The following is a 10,851-nucleotide window of genomic DNA, read 5'->3' on the forward strand; positions in this document are numbered from 1 at the left end:
CAGCAACAACAGCAGCAACAGCAACAACAACAACAACAACAACAACAACAACAACAACAACAACAACAACAACAACAACAACAACAACAACAACAACAACAACAACAACAACAACAACAACAACAACAACAACAACAACAACAACAACAACAACAACAACAACAACAACAACAACAACAACAACAACAACAACAACAACAACAACAACAACAACAACAATAACAACAACAACAACAACAACAACAACAACAACAACAACAACAACAACAACAACAACCCTCCGCCACCACCACCAATTGACAACTTAGCCCGTTTTCCGACGTTACAGACGCTGGTGTTTTCTAGTAGCACTGAGCCCATAGTTGCGGATGACTGGCTACGCAGGATTGGAAGGGAGTTAACCACTGCCGGTTGCACAGATGCTGAGAAGGTGTGTTTTGCCGCACACCAATTGGATGGACTAGCAGCCGTCTGGTGGGAAAATTACATAGCCACTTTTCCTATAGTCAATGTCACTTGGGAGCAGTTTCAGCAAGCTTTCCGCACAGCCCATGTCTCAACTGGAGCTATGAGCATGAAGAAGCATGAGTTTCGCAACTTACGCCAGGGGAATCGTACTATAGCTCAATACATGGATGAGTTTAGTAAGTTATCTTGCTATGCCCCAGATGATGTGGCCACAGATGCCGCAAAGCAAGAGAAGTTTATGGAAGGGCTGAATGATGAGATAAGCATGCAGTTGATGGTGGCAACATTCAACAACTACAAGGAGCAGGTAGACAAGGCTCTTATGATTGAAGGGAAGCAGCAGTAGATTGAGAGTCGCAAGATGAAGTATGGACAAGGGAAGTACAATACAGGAGCAATGCAGAAGCCTCGTTTTACCCCGAACTCAGGAGGATACACCCATAATAATGGAGGCCACACTCACAATGGAGGAAGTTCTCATAACCACAATTGCCCAAAGAGTGGGAATGGCAATGGAGCAAGCAGCAATCAGAACCGCTCTAACCCAGCCACACCCGCCAAGAAGGACCAGAGTCACGTTACCTATTTCAAGTGCGGGAAGACTGGGCACTACGCCAATGATTGTCCAGAGTTGAAGAATGACAATGGTAATGGAAGCTCGGGGAAGAAGCCCAACCCTTTCAATAGGGGACAAGTGAACCACGTGAACATGGAGGAGGTTGAAGAGCAGCCAGATGCGGTTATCGGTAAGTTTTTGGTTAAGTCATTTACCGCTCTCATTTTTTATACCGGTGCATTGCATTCATACATTTCAAGCGGATTTGTGGACAAGTTTAAGTTACCCACCTTAGCTCTTAGGACACCCTTGCTAGTAAGCTCACCTGGTGCAGAGTATATGGCCAGCCGATGGTGCGATCGGTTACCCTTAACCATTGGTAGCCATGTTTTCCCCTCAGACCTTATAATTCTGGAGTCACAAGGATTGGATGTGATACTAGGAATGGATTGGTTATCAAAGTATGGAGGAAATATTGATTGTGCTAGTAGGTCAAATTCTACTCACCACCCCGGAGGAAAAAAGGATCAAGTATGTATCCATGCATACTCCTAAGAGTACTCACGTAAATTCTCTCACGGGAGTTGTTCAGGAAGAAGTGCCTGTAGTGAAGGATTACCCATATGTATTTCCAGAGGAATTACCAGGCATGCCGCCAGATCGTGATATTGAGTTTTTGATAGAGCTGTTGCCAGGCACCGGACCGATATCAGAGAGACCATACGGGATGCCCGCAAATGATCTAGAGGAGATTAAGAAGCAGATCAAGGAGTTATTGGAGAAAGGTTACATGCGACGAAGTTCATCACCATGGGGAGCCCCAGTGCTCTTGGTTGAGAAGAAGGGTAAATCTCTGAGAATGGTTGTTGATTATCGGGCATTGAATGAAGTAACAATCAAGAACAAGTACCCATTGCCGATTGAGGGAGTCCTGGATTAGGGGGTCTCTGGACAACCGGAGTATATCCTTTGGCCGCACTGTTGGACTATGAAGATACAAGATTGAAGACTTCGTCTCGTGTCCGGATGGGACTCTCCTTGGCGTGGAAGGCAAGCTAGGTAATACGGATATGTATATATCGTCCCTTGTAACCGACCTTGTGTAACCCTATCCCCTTCCGGTGTCTATATAAACCAGAGGGTTTTAGTCCGTAGGACAACATACAATCATACCATAGGCTAGCTTCTAGGGTTTAGCCTCTACGATCTTGTGGTAGATCAACTCTTGTAATACTCATATCATTAAGAACAATCAAGCAGGACGTAGGGTATTACCTCCATCAAGAGGGCCCGAACCTAGTTAAACATCGTGTCCCCTGCCTCCTGTTACCATCCGCCTTAGACGCATAGTTCGGGACCCCCTACCCGAGATCCGCCGGTTTTGACACCGACATTGGTGCTTTCATTGAGAGTTCCACTGTGCCGTCACCATAAGGCTCGATGGCTCCTTCGATCATCGGTAACGATGCGGTCCAGGGTGAGGTTTTCCTCCCCGGACAGGTCTTCGTATTCAACGGCTTCGCACTGCGGGCCAATTCGCTTGGCCATCTGGAGCAGATCGAGAGCTACGCCCCTGGCCATTAGGTCAGATTTGGAAACTTGAACTACACGGTCGACATCCGCGGAGACATGATCTTCGACGGATTCGAGCCCATGTCGGACGCGCCGCACAGTCGCGACAAGCATGACGTAACTCTGTCGTCGGACAATGTTCAGGAGATCGCATCTGCAACTACTCCGGCCATTAATCCGGAACAAGTCGCGCCATCCGAGAGCGGAGGGATGGACCCCGCCATGGAGGCGTCACTCTCAGTGGCGATAGAGCCGGATACTGACTTCACCCCTTACGAGAGCCGTGTCGCCGAACCACTGGATTCATCTCCGGCCACGGACTCTGAGCCGCTTACATCCGCACTCGTCGAATCCGACTGGGCGCCGATCATGGAGTTCACCTCCGTGGATATCTTTCAGCACTCGCCCTTCGGCGATGTGCTAAATTCATTAAGGTCTCTCTCCCTGTCAGGAGAACCTTGCCCGAACTATGTCCGGCTAGAATGGGATGCGGACGACGAAGAAATTCTCTGCTCACCCACCACCCACTTAGTAGCCACTGTCGACGACTTAACCGACATGCTCGACTTCGACTCCGAAAACTTCGACGGTATGGACGACGACGCCGGAGACGAATAGGAACCACCGCCCACAGGGCGCTGGACCGCCACCTCAGCATATGATATATACATGGTGGACACCCCCAAAGAAGGCAATGGTGATGAGACAACGGAGGATGACCCCTCCAAGAAGCAACCCAAGCGTCGATGTCAGCGGCGCCGCTCTAAGTCCCATCACAGCAAGAGCAGTGATACCGGCACAGGAGATAATAACATTCCAGATAGTGCCGAAGACAACAACAATCCCCTCCAGCACGATGTAGAGCCGGAGGACGAACAAGCTAGCCCTCCAGAGCGGGCAACAGATGGAGAACCGGAGGAGGACAATTACATGCCTCTCTCCGAAGAATTTATCGTGCCTGAGGACCCCGTCGAGCAAGAGCGCTTCAAGCGCCGGCTTATGGCCACAGCAAATATCCTGAAGAAAAAGCAGCAACAGCTTCAAGCTGATCAAGACTTGCTAGCAGACAGGTGGACCAAAGTCCTTGCGGCCGAGGAGTATGAGCTTGAGCGCCCCTCCAAGAGTTACCCAAAACGCAGATTGCTACCTCACCTCGAGGAGGAAGCATTGAAACCTCATTTACCATTGTACGATGCGGCTGACCAGCCACTACGCGGCTGAGCCAGAGAGGCGTTTCAGCCTGAAGTTCAGCCCGCACCCCATCGCCACTCAATCAAAAATACTAAGGCCTGGGGCAACACAGAGGACCTGTGAGACATATTGGACAGTAAGGCAAAATTCGTAAGGTCAATATACGGGTCACGGACACGCGCGCCAACATGGGACGATGATCGTCGCGTCAGATACACCAAGAGTAAATCCAGCCGGGCCGAATACAACAGACAAGATTCATATGAACTGCGTCGGGATATAGCCCGGCACAGAGGCACCGCACACCCCCTATGCTTCACTGATGAAGTTATGAATCACAAATTCCCGGAGGGTTTCAAACCCGCAAATATCGAATCATACGATGGCACAACAGATCCCGTTGTATGGATTGAGGATTTCCTCCTTCACATCCACATGGCTCGCGGTGATGATCTACATGCCATCAAGTACCTCCCACTAAAACTCAAAGGACCAGCTCGGCATTGGTTGAATAGCTTGCCAGCAGATTCCGTCGGCAGTTGGGAGGATCTGGAAGACGCTTTTCTTGACAACTTCCAGGGCACTTATGTGCGGCCACCGGATGCTGATGACTTGAGCCACATAACCTAGCAGCCAGGGGAATCGGCCAGACAATTCTGGACACGATTCCTGACTAAGAAAAACCAAATTGTAGACTGTCCGGACGCAGAGGCCCTAGCGGCATTCAAGCATAACATCCACGATGAGTGGCTCGCCCGCCACCTCGGCCAGGAGAAGCCGAAATCCATGGCAGCCCTCACAACACTCATGACCCGCTTTTGCGCGGGCGAGGATAGCTGGCTGGCTCGCAGCAACAACACATCGAGGAATCCAGACACCTCGGATACCAAAGATGTTAACGGTAGGCAGCGTCGTAATAGACCAAAGCGCCGCAATAACAATGATAACATCGAAGATACGGCAGACAACGCCAGATTCAGAGGCTCTAGTCCGGTCAGCGGAAAAAGCCATTTAAAAGAAATACTCCGGCTCCGTCCAGTTTGGATCGCATACTGGATCGCTCGTGTCAAATCCACGGCACCCTCGACAAGCCAGCCAATCACACCAACAGAGAATGCTGGGTGTTCAAGCAGGCCGGCAAGTTAAATGCCGAAAACAAGGACAAGGGGCTGTATAGCGATGACGAGGAGGAGCCTCGGCCGCTGAACACAGGAGGACAGAAGGGGTTTACCCCACAAGTGAAGACGGTGAACATGATATACGCAACCCACATTCCCAAGAGGGAGAGGAAGCGTGCACTAAGGGATGTTTATGCGATGGAGCCCATCGCCCCAAAGTTCAACCCATGGTCTGCTTGCCCGATCACCTTCGATCGCAGGGACCACCCCACTAGCATCCGTCATGGAGGATCCGCCGCACTGGTCCTAGACCCCATCATTGACAGATTTCACCTCACTCGGGTCCTTATGGACGGCGGCAGCAGCCTGAACCTGCTCTATCTGGATACAGTGCGAAAAATGGGTATCGATCCCTCGAGGATCAAACCCAGCAAAACCACCTTTAAAGGCGTCATCCCAGGTGTAGAGGCCCATTGCACAGGCTCAATCACACTGGAAGTGGTCTTCGGATCACCGAACAACTTCCGAAGCGAAGAGTTAATCTTCGATATCGTCCCGTTTCGCAGTGGCTATCACGCACTGCTCGGACGGACAACATTCGGAAAATTTAATACAGTGCCGCATTACGCATACCTCAAGCTCAAGATGCCAGGACCCAGGGGGTCATAACAGTAAATGGAAACACAGAACACTCGCTCCGCATGGAAGAGCACACTGCGGCCCTTGCAGTAGAAGCACAAAGCAGCCTTTTAAGGCAGACCACTCATTCGGCATCACAGCCCCCGGACACCTTCAAGCGAGTCCGGAACAAGCTGCATCAGGATCGCCTGGCACGATCAGAGCTCGCCTAGCAATTCGGCCCCAGTCCCAGTCCCAGTGAAGCGACGAAATCCGTGCCGCGCGTACATAACTATGCATTGAAAATACCATGGACATAGGCGGGGGCACGATCAGGACACGCCCTGCAATGTGGCTTAACCGCCCTAGGGGCTATATACCGTTATCGTTCCTTTTCTCTTTCAGGGCCTAACTCTCTGGAAGCCCTTTCCGGTAGTACGATTGCCGGACACATTCCGGAAGCGACAACCAAGGCGGCAAGAAGCTAAGATGAACACGGGAACCCCCAGGTGGTGTCTAATAATAATTGATATACCCGTTTTTACTATCTATGCGCAGCTTGCCCTGGGATAGGACATTTTGAATTGTCCTACTTTCTTCTTATTGCACTACTTGTACCAGTACGCTTTGACGTATTATTTAAATAAAAATGCATAGCATTAATTCTATTATTGTATTATCCATCCCATTCTTCTTATATGTTCATTTACGACAACTTGCACCCGTACATTCTGGTACAGTAAGTACGCTAGGGGCTCTCGTTTACCCCATAATACGGTGCAAGAAGTCCAAACACTTTCGACAGTGCGGCACCCCGAACTTATAGCATTATATGCATCAGCTCCGAATCATGTCTTTGGTCAAATGTTGGGTTTGCCCGTCTCCCATGCTTTGGTACCTTACGTTCTGTTATATTGGCTAAGGTAGCGATGGGCGAACTAGTGCGATTTTGTCTCGGTTCTTCCGGACGAGCACCTCAGTAGAGAAAGCCGAAAACTGACTGTGATGATAACGCGAGAGACTGGTCGCTGTTCGAGAGGTCTCAAGTCCTTAAAGACTTTTTCCGCTTCGGGCGAGGAGTCAGCCTTGTCCGGCTTAGGTGTGTATAGCGCACCAAATTCGGCCCTCCGAATATCAGGGGCTTCACCAAAATTTAAAATTGTAGACTTCTATGGCTAAAATTGTAGACTTCTATGGCTATCAGGGGCTTTGCGTGGGGACTCCGGATCGAAATTTGGGGGCCGCCGCCCAGTTGGAGTCACGCGGCTCGGTGATGTAGAACCACCTTGATTGCCACCCCTTTATGGTCTCCACATAGGAGCCTTCGAGCCAGGTGACGTTAGGCATATTGCCCACCATGGCACCTCCGCACTCCGCCTGCTGGCCGACCACCACCTTTGGTTTGACATTGAAGGTCTTCAGCCACAGGCCGAAATGGGGCTTGATGCGGAGGAAGGCCTCGCACACGACGATAAACGCCGAGATGTTGAGGATGAAATTGGGGGCCAGATCATGAAAATCCAGCCCATAGTAGAACATGAGCCCGCGGACGAACGGGTGGAGGGGAAATCCCAGTCCGCGGACGAAGTGGGTAAGAAAAACTACCCTCTCATGGGGTTCGGGTGTAGGGATGATCTACCCCGCATCTGGCAGCCGGTACGCGATATCCGCGGCCAGATATCCGGCTTCCCGTAACTTTTTGATATTCTCCTCCATGACGGAGGAGACCATCCACTTGCCTCCTGCTCCGGACATGCTTGGAGTGGTTTGAGAAGAAGAACGCGAGCTTGCGTGCTAGAGCTCGAGTGTGCGGGAATGGGTAAGCGAGGAAGAAGAAGGCGTGGGTGAAAAGGGTAAATCCTTGTCCCTTTATAAGGGCGGGAGACGCGATGTGTCTCCCCACTCGCCTGGTAAAGCCGCTTATTCCCCAGGCGACATAATTGATGGCGCTGTTGGGTTACCCACGTCCGTATGGATGAGAATCCCATGATAAGGGGAACACGATCTCTGCTTTGACAAGACGTGTCAAGAAAACTGCCTCGCGATATGTGCGGTGCTGGTTGAGAAAAACAGTTCGAAATAATGACCGGGCCGTGGCGTGATGTCATGCCGTCTGCTACATCTTGAGTTTGCGTTGGTTTTCCCCGAAGAGGAAGGGATGATGCAACAGAGTAGCGTAAGTATTTCCCTCAGTTTTTGAGAACCAAGGTATCAATCCAGTAGGAGCCCACGCTCAAGTCCCTCGTACCTGCACAAAGCGATAGCTACTCGCAACCGACGCAATTAGGGGTTGTCAAGCCCTTCACGGTCACTTACGAGAGTGAGATCTGATAGATATAATATTTTTGGTATAAAGATGCAAAGTAAAAAGTAAAGGCAAAGTAAAAAAGCAAAGCAAGATTAAAGTAATGGAGATTGATATGATGAGAATAGACCCGGGGGCCATAGGTTTCACTAGTGGCTTCTCTCAAGAGCATAAGTATTCTACTGTGGGTGAAGAAATTACTGTTGAGCAATTGACAGAATTGAGCATAGTTATGAGAATATCTAGGCATGATCATGTATATAGGCATCACGTCCGTGACAAGTAGATCGAAACGATTCTGCATCTACTACTATTACTCCACTCATCGACCGCTATCCAGCATGCATCTAGAGTATTAAGTTAAAAACAGAGTAACGCCTTGAGCAAGATGACATGATGTAGAGAGATAAATTCATGCAATATGAAATAAACCCCATCTTGTTATCCTCGACGGCAATGATACAATACGTGCCTTGCTGCCCCTTCTGTCACTGGGTAAGGACATCGCAAGATCGAACCCAAAGCTAAGCACTTCTCCCATGGCAAGAACTACCAATCTAGTTGGCCAAACCAAACGGATAATTCAAAGAGACTTGCAAAGATAACCAATCATACATAAAAGAATTCAGAGAAGATTCAAATATTATTCATAGATAGACTGGATCATAAACCCACAATTCATCGGTCTCAACAAACACACCGCAAAAAGAAGATTACATCGAATAGATCTCCACAAGAGAGGGGGAGAACTTTGTATTGAGATTCAAAGAGAGATAAGAAGCCATCTAGCTACTAACTATGGAACCGAAGGTCTGAGGTAAACTACTCACACTTCATCGGAGGGGCTAGGATGATGTAGAAGCCCTCCGTGATGACGGCCCTCTTCCGGTGGAGCTCCGGAACAGGCCCCAAGATGGGATCTCATGGATACAGAAAGTTGCGGCGGTGGAATTAGGTTTTTGGCTCCTGTTCTGATCATTTGGGTGTACGTGTGTATATATAGGAGGAAGGAGTACGTCCGTGGAGCACCAAGGGGCCCATGAGGTAGGGGCGCACCCTAGGGGGGGCCCCCACCCTCGTGACCTCCTCTTTGATCCCTTGCAGTAGGGTCCAAGTCTCCTAGATCACGTTCGGTGAGAAAATCACGTTCCCGAAGATTTTATTCCGTTTGGACTCCGTTTGATATTCTGTTTATCCGAAACACTGAAATAGGCAAAAAAACAGCAATTCTGGGCTGGGCCTCCAGTTAATAGGTTAGTCCCAAAAATAATATAAAAGTGGAAAATAAAGCCCAATATAGTCCAAAATAGTAGATAATATAGCATGGAGCAATCAAAAATTATACATACGTTGGAGACATATCAGGATCCCCAAGCTTAATCCCTGCTCGTCCTCGAGTAGGTAAATGATAAAAACAGAATTTTTGATGCGGAGGGCTACTTGGCGTAATTTCAATGCAAATCTTCTTAATTGTGGTATGAATATTTAGATTATAAAGATTCAAGACAAAAGTTTATATTGACATAGAAAATAATAATACTTCAAGCATACTAATAAAGCAATTATGTGTTCTCAAAATAACATGGCCAAAGAAAGTTATCCCTACAAAATCATATAGTCTGGCTATGCTCCATCTTCCCCACACAAAGTATTTAAATCATGCACAACCCCGATGACAAGCCAAGCAATTGTTTCATACTCTAACTTTTTCAAAAGTTTTTTAATCTTCACGCAATACATGAGCATGAGCCATGGATATAGCACTATAGGTGGAATAGAATGGTGGTTGTGGAGAAGACAAAAAGGAGAAGATAGTCTCACATCAACTAGGCGTATCAATGGGCTATGGAGATGCCCATCAATATATATCAATGTGAGTGAGTAGGGATTGCCATGCAACGGATGCACTAGAGCTATAAATGTATGAAAGCTCAACAAAAGAATCTAGTGGGTGTGCATCCAACTTGCTTGCTCACTAATACCTAGGGCAATTTGAGGAAGCCCATCATTGGAATATACAAGCCAAGTTCTATAATGTAAAATTCCCACTAGTATATGAAAGTGACAACATATGAGACTCTCTATATGAAGAACATGGTGCTACTTTGAAGCACAAGTGTGGAAAAATGATAGTAGCATTGCCCCTTTTTTTGGGCCTTCTTTTTTTCTTTGGCCTTTCTTTTGGGGGGGGGGGGGCAATGCTCTATTGAATGATGATCATCACACTTCTATTTATTTACAACTCGATACTAAAACAAAGTATGACTCTATATGAATGCCTCCGGCGGTGTACCGGGATATGCAATGAATCAAGAGTGACAAGTATGAAAAAATTATGAATGGTGGCTTCGCCAAAAATACTATGTCAACTACATGATCATGCTAAGCAATATGACAATGATGGATGTGTCATGATGAACTGGTTGGTGGAAAGTTGCATGTCAATATATCTCAGGATGGCTATGGGAATGCCATAATAGGTAGGTATGGTGGCTGTTTTGAGGAAGGTATATGGTAGGTGTATGATACCGGCGAAAGTTGCACGGTATTAGAGAGGCTAGCAAGGGTGGAAGGGTGGGAGTGCGTATGATCCATGGACTCAACATTAGTCATAAAGAACTCATGTACTTATTGCAAAAATCTAGAAGTTATCAAAGCAAAGTATTACACGCATGCTCCTAGGGGGATAGATTGGTAGGAAAAGACCATCGCTCATCCCCGACTTCCACTCATAAGGAAGACAATCAATAAATAAATCATGCTCCGACTTCATCATATAACGGTTCACCATACGTGCATGCTACGGGAATCACAAACTTCAACACAAGTATTCTTTAAATTCACAACTACTCAACTAGCATGACTTTAATATTATCACCTCCATATCTCAAAACAATTATCATGCTTCAATCTTCTCTTAGTATTCAACACACTCAAAAGAAGTTTCACAAATCTTGAATACCAAGCATATTATTATTAGGCGAATTACCATGCTATTAAGAGACTCTCAAATTAATTTAAGT

This window comes from Triticum dicoccoides, chromosome 5A (genome assembly GCF_002162155.2).
Source record: "Triticum dicoccoides isolate Atlit2015 ecotype Zavitan chromosome 5A, WEW_v2.0, whole genome shotgun sequence".
Lineage (NCBI taxonomy): Eukaryota > Viridiplantae > Streptophyta > Magnoliopsida > Poales > Poaceae > Triticum > Triticum dicoccoides.